We start from the raw sequence: 9,917 nt of genomic DNA on the forward strand, positions 1-9,917 counted from the left end.
TTTTATGGTGAGTGTAAATATAAGATGGTTGATGAAATAAGACATTGGAATGGGCATACCACCATTTAAAACTAACGACAAAAAATCTGAGTATATAGAATACTCCAGAACATAGTAGAATTTTTGGATAGATTGCATTTTTTAAATGATAAATTATCTTATGCATGAACTTCTTCCAATTCAAGAATCATATCAAATAAATGGGTGCATGAACTTCTTCCATTCGATTGTAAAAACATATCGCCGGCGTTAATTTAAGCCGCCTTAAAGAGATAATTCAGCATCACCTAAATGAAATTGTTACTGAATAGTGACTGGGCAGTTCCAATATTCAATTCATTATTACAAATTGCGAGAGAACCCGAAACACGGTCGAACCAGATTTTTCGTCCCCACAGAGAGCTGTTACAGAAAATCTGTTTGGTTGAGGTGACTAACATCACCCAAGGATTTTACGGTCCATTTTTCGTCATCGTACAAGTGAAATATGTGGATCGATGTATTGGCCACTTTGCCTATAAAATCGCCATTTGAGTAACCCTTCCTGAGGAGTGTTTCTATGACTCCCCCATGAGTGACCGCAACTACTCGCTCTCCTGCAATTGTAACAAGCTGGGATATAAACATTCAGATTGTCATTTGTGTCACCATTGATCTAAATTGGCATTTGTTATCCCGGCTTAGTTATGACATGTGTTGCGTTCGACAAAGAACCAGTTAGTTTTGTTATGTACTCATGTAATCCCAAAGAAAAAGTTTACAAATTCCATAGCAGTATAAATACAAATGAGACATCTGCCCCGTGATAATATACCTTTGTGTTTATCGCCAATCCGCTGCAACGAAGATGTGCAGCGTTGATGATGTTGATCAAGACTTTCTTCGGCACCCTGCATGTGTAGGATAATGGAATAAACATAATTGTGTATTGTATGATTTGGCAAGAAAGAACAATACTGACATTACAATCTTATATGCTATGAGTCATCTCTCTTCAAGTGCGAAGACAGGCAGTACCAAGATTTCAGAAGACAGTCCAAAATCAAGGCGCACGGATCAATTCCTTAAAATCTCTCATTGGAGTACTTTTATAATCCGGATGTTAGATCTACTTACAACATTCAAACAAGTACCAACTGTTATATGCTTAAACTCAAAGTACAAGAAGATTGCTTACCGGGAAATCATTACTCATGTCACCAGATAAAAAGGTCTGGTGAGCCTCAGGATAAAGTTTGGGAATTTCATGGTATACAAGTCCTTGAAGAACACCTTTATGCCTTTCTCGTAGATCAGGATCGGTTACAACCTGAATTTTAACCCAAAAGTCCTTTTACATTTGCCTTCAGACTAAAATTTGATTTGATCCAGTACCAATTTTCTGTAGCATGTATTTAGCTGAGTTGACTCCATGTACTTATTAGCGAACCGCGGTAAACTAATACACCCAGCTTCCAATTTCATGTCTGTCTATTTTTCTAGATTAGAGCATCAAGAAAGCACTTGCTGTACTACCATTTACGGAATCTGCTTTCCTTTAGTAGATGCAACAAGGAGGTACAAAAAAAAATAAAAAAATAAAAAATTACCTACCTTTAGCCCACCACACCTAGAGGCAATTATCTGTGCAGTCTCATAAGCTCGACTGAGATCGGAAGAATATACGAGGGAGATTTTGGGATCCTTGGATAATCTATCACCCAGCTTCAGGGCATAAACGAAAAATTTATCAGACATTAACAAGCAAAGGGTAAGACTAAAAACTGTCATATGTGCTCCTCAAACAGCATGTATATATGCAGTTTGTAACTTACTGCAGCTGCTTGCTGCCTCCCAGCGTCATTTAATTCAACATCCAAATTCCCCTGCCAAACACAAATTTACTTTTTTTAGAAAAGAAGGGTAATTGCACTAATGATCCAGAAAATCTACTCATGCTTGGTGCCTGTCGTGGCAGCGCCACCTCGATGCACACTTAATGTTTTTCTCTTACTTTAAATGAGCAATATAGTGTTCTTCGTAGGCAGACATCAAAACCACCTCATTTTCCCTTCTCTTGCGGTTCCTTTGGAGCTACAAAATGCCCCTAAGAAAGCGTGGCGTGTGCGATGCATGATCATTTTTGACAGGAAAGATAACAGATGTCCACTTTAAATCATTGAATTGAAGTTACAAGGGGCAAAGTGACCCATTCCAAAATTCACGTACTAAACACAAACATCAGTCAAAGTACAGACCACAGAGGGTATTCCTCTAATTTACTGAAAACAAAGAAACCGGAAAAGCCTTACATAATCAGCGATCCAAATCCAGTAGAAAGGTATGCAGATATATAAATGACGAACAAAGAATACGTTACCCTACCAGCAATGCTAATGACGTAGTCACGTAATAGCGAAAAATGTCAATTGAGGATAAAACAACATTATGATTCCATAACAATTTCTGATGGAACGAACATCTATACACGGCGTTATTTGTACTCTAAAATACCATTTTCATTGTCTTAATGATTACTTGCTTAACAAGTTTGATATTATCCGGAGTTCAGAATTAGAACATATAAAGATTTTAGATTGTGCTATGAACATATCAGCTAACTCAAAACTTACACCTCTACTCATCAAACAACTAACAAAAAGACGTAGTTTAAGTGAAAAAGAGGACCTGGATTCTACCCTCAGCATTCCAGACTGTTTCGCCGTGACGCACTACAATGATCTCCGCGTAATCCGAGTCAACACAGCTGCATTGAATCCACAAGATTTAAACAAGGATTGAATTTAAAGCTTCATTTTTTTCAATTTATTGACGAAGTATGCGATTGGAAGGAAACGGGGAATTGAGGTACAAGCCTACAAGGAGAATGAGAGGGAGATCGGACCAGGAATGGGGCTCCGCCATGGATGAATCGAGAACTGACGACGCGGCGGTACCGAGTCAACGCAGAGCCGCGAGCTCCGTGAGGCGCGAAGGGGTTGAGTGAAAGTGAGAGGTTAAGAGTGCGCATTGCAATCATTGTTAATTAAATAGAAGAAGAGTCTATTGTTTGTGAAAAGACATGGAAATTTCCTGGAATCTAGTCTTTGTTGCAGGCGTTTACTTTCCCACCAACTATGGAAAATTGTCACAGTTTTTTGTCTTTTATTTGTGCATAAAAAAAAAAAGTAATGCTATTCATATTTTTATACCACTCTAGATGATATTTGATGTGGACATCCACCCTAGGTGGCATTTGAAGAAGAGTCTATCGTTTGAGTTAATCAGATTTTTAAATTTAGTTCATTATTTAATAAATTAATAATTAAGAAAAACTAGTTAATTAAATAATTATTGTGGTATACAAAGAATCTTTCTTCTTCTTTTCCTTAGGTTTTGCAAATTTTTCAAATGATGTGGCTGTCTACATCAAATGTCATCTAAGGTGGTATGAAAATGTGGTATAAAAACATGATATGAATAACATTATGATGGCTTGAAATCAAGTGATTTTGCTCTATAAATGCTACAATTCTTTTAAACCTCGATGAGTTATTACTTCTAATTCTCTATGAAGTGTTTATTTTTCTGAGCGATTTCAACCATATGATCATTTATACTCTTTTTGTTACAAGCAATCTTCTATATGACCTGGTAATAAATTTATTTAAAGCTTTTTAATCCGAGTCAACGCAGTTGCATTGAATCCACAAGATTATAAGAACCATTGAATTAAAAGTTTTTTTTTTTTTTTCGGTTTATTGACAAAAGTATGCGATTGGAAGGAAATGGAGGATAGGGTTACAAGGAGAATGAATCGGGAGCTGATGACGCCGCCGTATAAGTCAATGCTGAGCTGCGAGCTACGTGCAGCGCGAGGGGGTTGAGTGAAAGGGAAAAGATCCTCCTCGTATCATTTTTTAGGGGTTTCGTGATCGTGGTCATTCATTATATATCGTATGGTCAGTTTTCGTTAGCTACTATTTATATTTAATTTTAAATTTTAAATTTCTAATGATTTCTGATCGAATGATGTATGATGAATGATCACGATCACGAGATCCCTAGAATCCACAGGCAAGGATCATTTTTCGAGTGAAAGTGAGAGAAGAGGACTTAGGACTGATTGGTATTACTGTACTTTGAAAAAAAAAAACTATTATTGTTGTGCTGTGAAAATAAGCTCATTTTTGCTATTTCACGTTTTCAGCTTTTTTCACCAAAAACTGTGAAAATAAGTTGTTTTTAAGTGTTTACCAAACACTTTTTTGAGCTCAGCTTTTTTTATACCCATTTTTTATAAAAGCACATCAGTATCAAACCAGTACTTAGATTGCACGTTGTAGTCATTGTTAATTAAATAGAGGCTAAATAGTCAAAATGGTCCCTGATATTTGCATAACTCATCACTTTGGTCCCTAACATTTCAAATCGATAAAAGTGGTCCCTGAGATTGTCTACCATCCATCATTTTGGTCATTCCGTTAAAAACTTCGGTAAGTGTCCTGGAGCTCTTGGCCGGAAGTTTGGACAATTTTCAAAGCTTCGTAACTCAATCGTTTCTTAACCAAATTCGACCCATAATATACAAAAATGAAGATATGAAAGTGTAGAATAAGATTATACCTATTTAGAAGCTCAATGACTGCCAGAGATAGCTGGAAAATAGCCTCAAAGTTGACTGGCGGAAGGAAAACTGGAAAACTCGCCGAAAACTGGGTAAACTTTAAACGTTCATAATGTCTTCAATACTCAATGAAATTAAGTAATTCAAAAACAAAAATCATACTTCTCAACGAGACAAAGAGAATGGTACCTTTTTTGATGGCTAAATCACCATTTTTTTGCTGGAAAACGACTTGAAAGTGGCTGTCTTGGTCTCGAGTTAGCCACTTTTAAGCCCTTTTTCGACTAAACCATGGTGTTTTAACCGTCTACAAAGGTACCATTCTCTTCGTCTCGTTGAGAATTATAATTTTTGTTTTTGAATCACTTGATTTCGTTGAGTATTGAAGAAGTTATGAACGTTTAAAGTTTACCTAGTTTCCGGCGAGTTTTCCAGTTTTCCCTCGGACCAGTCAACTTTGAGGCTATTTTCTGGCATCTCTGGCATCCATTGGGCTTCTAAATAGGTATAATCATATTCTACACTTTCCTATCTTCATTTTGATATATTATGGGTCGAATTTGGTTAAGAAACGATTGAGTTACGAAGCTTTGAAAATTGCTCAAACTTCCGGCCAAGAGCTCCTGGACACTTAACGGAGTTTTTAACGGAATGATCAAAATGATGGATGGTGAACAATCTCAGGGACCACTTTTATCGATTTGAAATGTTAGGGACCAAAGTGATGAGTTGTGCAAATCTTAGGGACCATTTTAGCTATTTAGCCTTAAATAGAAGAAGAATTTGACTGTTTGTAAAAGGACATGGAACTTGCCTGGAATCTAGTTCTTTTGGCCGTTTACTTTCCCACCAAATAATGTATGTCAATTTTTTAGAAACTGAAAATTTCCATGGTATAAATACTGAAAATAAAAAATTAAAACAATTTTTTTTGTAGTTTTTATATTAGGAAACTTTATTTTAATAATTAGCAAAGATGACATTTAGATTAAAACCATAAGTAAGATCAAAATCTAATTTTAGTCCCTTGATACATTAATCACCTCATCTATTAATTAATTTTGATGTTTTAATTATTTCTCTTTTTCTTCCTAACTTTAATATATTAATTATATTTCATTATAATTATAATTTTTATTTCATTCATTGTAATATATTTTGTCGTAAATCTTAGATAAACTAATTTTTGTTATACAATATATTTAGATATACCTTGTTTTCTTCATTTAGATATATCAAATTCATTATAATACATTTCGGTGCATACATTTAGGTACACACATTTCAGTATATATATTTTGATACAAACATTTAGGTATATTAATTCAATATAATATATTTTGGTGCATACATTTAGGTACACACATTTCAGTATATATATTTTGATACAAACATTTAGGTATATTAATTCAATATAATACATTTCGGTACTAACATTTAGGTACATTAATTGAGTCTTTCAACTTTGAAGAATGCTAAATAAAACTAATAAATTAAAAAACTTTTTTTGGTCAAAAAATGACACACCTTGACTGAGGTCAAGGCATGCTGGTCGTCACGTGAGAGTGACGTAGCCATGTGCACAGTGCAGAAGCGATAAAGATAGCAAATATACGAATAATTTAAAACCACATTAATAGAGTGTACTGCTAGCAGGGAGTGATAGGAGTTAGTTACAACCGTAAACACTCTTAATCAGAGCATAAAAAGTCTAGGTGCAGTCCAGTAGGACAAGTACTAGTTACACAGTATCAGAAATGTCCTACTATTAATCAAATAGATCAGAACTGCCGACGATCCCGAGCCACCAACAACAAGCTTACTTAGAACCTAGAGGGGCGCAAAACAGAAAACGTGAGTGGGCAAAAACAAATGTTTTACAAAATCATTTCATTTATTAATATACTAACCCCTCGCTGTAAAATATGTATTATTTTCCCAGAATCAAGATATAAGCATACACATATACATACATATATATATATATATATATATATCTGAAATCATATCAATTCAGTTCATGCTTCACATAATCATATTCATATGTATGCCATGCCAAAATGTAACAAAGTAAACAATCCAGGTAATAATAATTTCATAGAAATATGATATGTTAGCCGAAACTTCTGTGGTAGTCTGTACGGCTGAATTCATAGCTCAAACTCAATCTAGCCGGAGTCACTACTGTAACCTATACGGTAATATACTACACATAAGTCGGAACCCCTAGACAGGGTCTGTATGACAAGTTTGGGTGTAATATAATTATGCTCAACTCTATTCTCTCATAATAGCCGGACGATAAATCGCTAGTCACCTACGAGTCGGAACCATGAATAAGGTCTGTACGACAAGACTGTGCACTTAAGTTGGATCCAATATGAGCATATAGTGCGGGAGGTGACGTAAATAAACAAGCATGTACTTCATATCTCTGGCTAATTCACAATCACCCTAGGTGCAGCTTTATGAGCTCAACATTACTTAATCACATATCACATCATCGATGATTCACACAACCAAACATAACTTACCTGAACTCACCTGTGCTTCCACAACACCACATTTATATATATATATATATATATATATATATGCAACAATGCAATGCATATTCAAAATATAGAAGCATTTGGCATATTATTTCTAAGCATACTTTCCTTAAAAATGCATTTTTGGGAAATATATCAAGTATATAAGTATATACTGAAAACAAAAGCCCACTCACTGGTATGTCAAAGGGTCGTAGCCCCCGAGTCGCCCGTGGATACGCTCGTCCTCGGGATAAGTCTCACCTATATGCGAATTAACTATAAAAATGTTATTTTAAAGCACATATACAAAACTAGCTAATAACTTCTCATACATTGCTCAATTTTGGTATTTAAATATACCAACGTGACCTACACAACCTCATGAACATTGTGATATTTTTAGATAAATTTTTAGGTGGCTCACCCGCCCCCACGCGCTGGGGAGGGCATGGCTTCACGCGCGGCCCACGCGCATCGTCTTTAACCTTCAGACGCCAGAACTATGTTACCAGTGCCGGATTCTGGGCAGACCTGCAACTGCCCATTTCTCACTCGTTTTTGCACCACTTTTCACGTATTTTATACCAAAATGAAGCTCTTAACTTGTAGAACACGATCATACTAATTTAAAGTTCTAAAAGTCACAGAATCTCACCGGAGAATTCAAAGAAAACCGGCCAAACTTCGTCCACACAATCCCGACGTCCAAAACCTTCAAACAAAGCACTCCAAGCTTCCTACAAGCTTGGATTGTCATAAAACATAACCATTTAAAAGTTTGTGAATAGTGCTCAACTTGGAGCTTGAATGTTCAACGTGATATCGAACGAGTTCTTACCTGAAATGGGTACCTTTGAACTCGTATGGTCCTCACGAGCACAATGGTACTAATTTTGGCCATGATCCGTGAAGTTTTAAGGGTCTTGGGTGCTTGTCCGTACCATTTCGAAGAAGAGAGAGAATATGAGAGATAGAGAGAGAACACGGGAGGGAAGAGAGAGATAAAGTAATGTGGATGTGTGTGTGTGGTCCAATCTATACACCAATCACAACTAACCAAGGTTTAGTTCTCATAGGCCCCAAAAACTTAGGAAAATAATTATATTGGTCCACTTCTAAAACCATGTCATATACGACTCATCTCAACGCCCAAGGGCATTCTAGTCTTTTCACACCTTCGATAAAAGTATTTTGGAACGGACTGTGACAAAAAATAAATTAAAATGTGTTTATTAATAAATTTAAACATTTAATGGGAGACATTGAATAAAATAAACATTAGTTAATTTGAATTAAGCACACATCAATGGACTATAATCAATATGTAATCTAACGCCAGGTTTTTATTAAATCACAAGCTTCTTCAAGGGTTGTTTTATTATCACCCCATATATGTTGTTGAATGCATCCTACATACTTAAAACATCCTACACATACTTGTTTTTTTTTTTTAAACAAATGATATTATCTACACTAAGGGAAAGGGTGCTAACGGAAAAGTTCTTTTATATTTGGCTTGGTTTTGATCTTTATGTCACATTGTTTTCAACTGAAAACAGTTACTAAAAAATTTTTGATTTAAAAAAAAAAAAAATTAAAAACTAGAATAGATATCAAACAAGCCTTTAATTTTATTCATTTATTTAAACAAAAATGGCACATGAGTTATGTATATATTAATATTTTTTTAATCTACTAGAGGGATAATATATGCAAATTCAGTTAGTTGAGATTATCACGCCCTGATCCTGAGGTCAGGATCAACATTTGACGTCACCAAGTACTTGTACGTCTCTCATGTCTCACCTCCGAGGCATGACCCAAAACCCAATCAATGGTTCCACTACGCAGCAATTCTTATTCTCAGTTCACCATTATTAACCCCAACGTTTCTCATGGCATCTCTCAATAGGAAAATAACATAAAGTTCCAGAATCACTCCATGGAACTCAATGAGTATAATTCACTAGATTCTAGACTACTTAAAAAATATATATAATAACCAAGAATTCCATTTCATCCATCACATACCTCACACTATCTTCCAATGACAAGTCAACAATCACGAGAAAATAATTGATCCAATGAATCAAAGAAGCACCATATTAACATTTAATTACGTTAATCATCCATTAAGACCAAATATCACTTTACTAAGATTAATGGAGCCAACCACTGTAAAGTCTACCGTATTTCCTTCAATCTGGAAGATTTGTATATCGGATTTCCGATTAGTAGATTCCAAAGGTCCTTACATAATAAATACAATAACATACTAAAATTCGATAACGATCCAACAGTCAGATCATCGACTACCTACAAGAGTCCATAATCTAAGATTCTTTAATTCGAAAGATCCCTACATTGGATTTCTGATCTGTAAGTCTCTAAGGTCCTCATATACTACGTACAAAACATATTAAAATTTCGTATATATTGTCATTTCGTGTATGAAAGTATATTTATTTTTAAAAATTGCTATTGGCTCTCTAAAAATAATTTTACACTTGTTAACCTTTTTTTTCCATCCGTAAGGGGTGGAATATGACTTTTTTGGAAGGACAATACTTCCCTCATTCCAATTAGAGAAACGATTCCATCTCACATGATAGTGTCCTAATAGATGTTGGCATATAATGATGCGGGATTAATGCTCCGACGCATCCTATACACTGAGGTTTTAGGCTGTTAGAAATCCAAGACCAAGAATTAATTACCAAAACCTCAGTGCATAAGATACTTCAGAGCATATATAGTATAATTTTTAACAGATTGCA

The 9,917-nt window shown here is 35.2% G+C and overlaps 1 pseudogene; it reads right to left on the reverse strand.

Moving 5' to 3' along the window:
* Positions 1-283: 283 nt before the first annotated feature.
* On the reverse strand, positions 284-3,033 carry LOC126605583 (phosphoglycerate mutase-like protein 4; annotated as a pseudogene).
* Positions 3,034-9,917: the final 6,884 nt, after the last annotated feature.

This window comes from Malus sylvestris, chromosome 15 (genome assembly GCF_916048215.2).
Source record: "Malus sylvestris chromosome 15, drMalSylv7.2, whole genome shotgun sequence".
In the NCBI taxonomy this organism is placed as follows: Eukaryota; Viridiplantae; Streptophyta; class Magnoliopsida; order Rosales; family Rosaceae; genus Malus; species Malus sylvestris.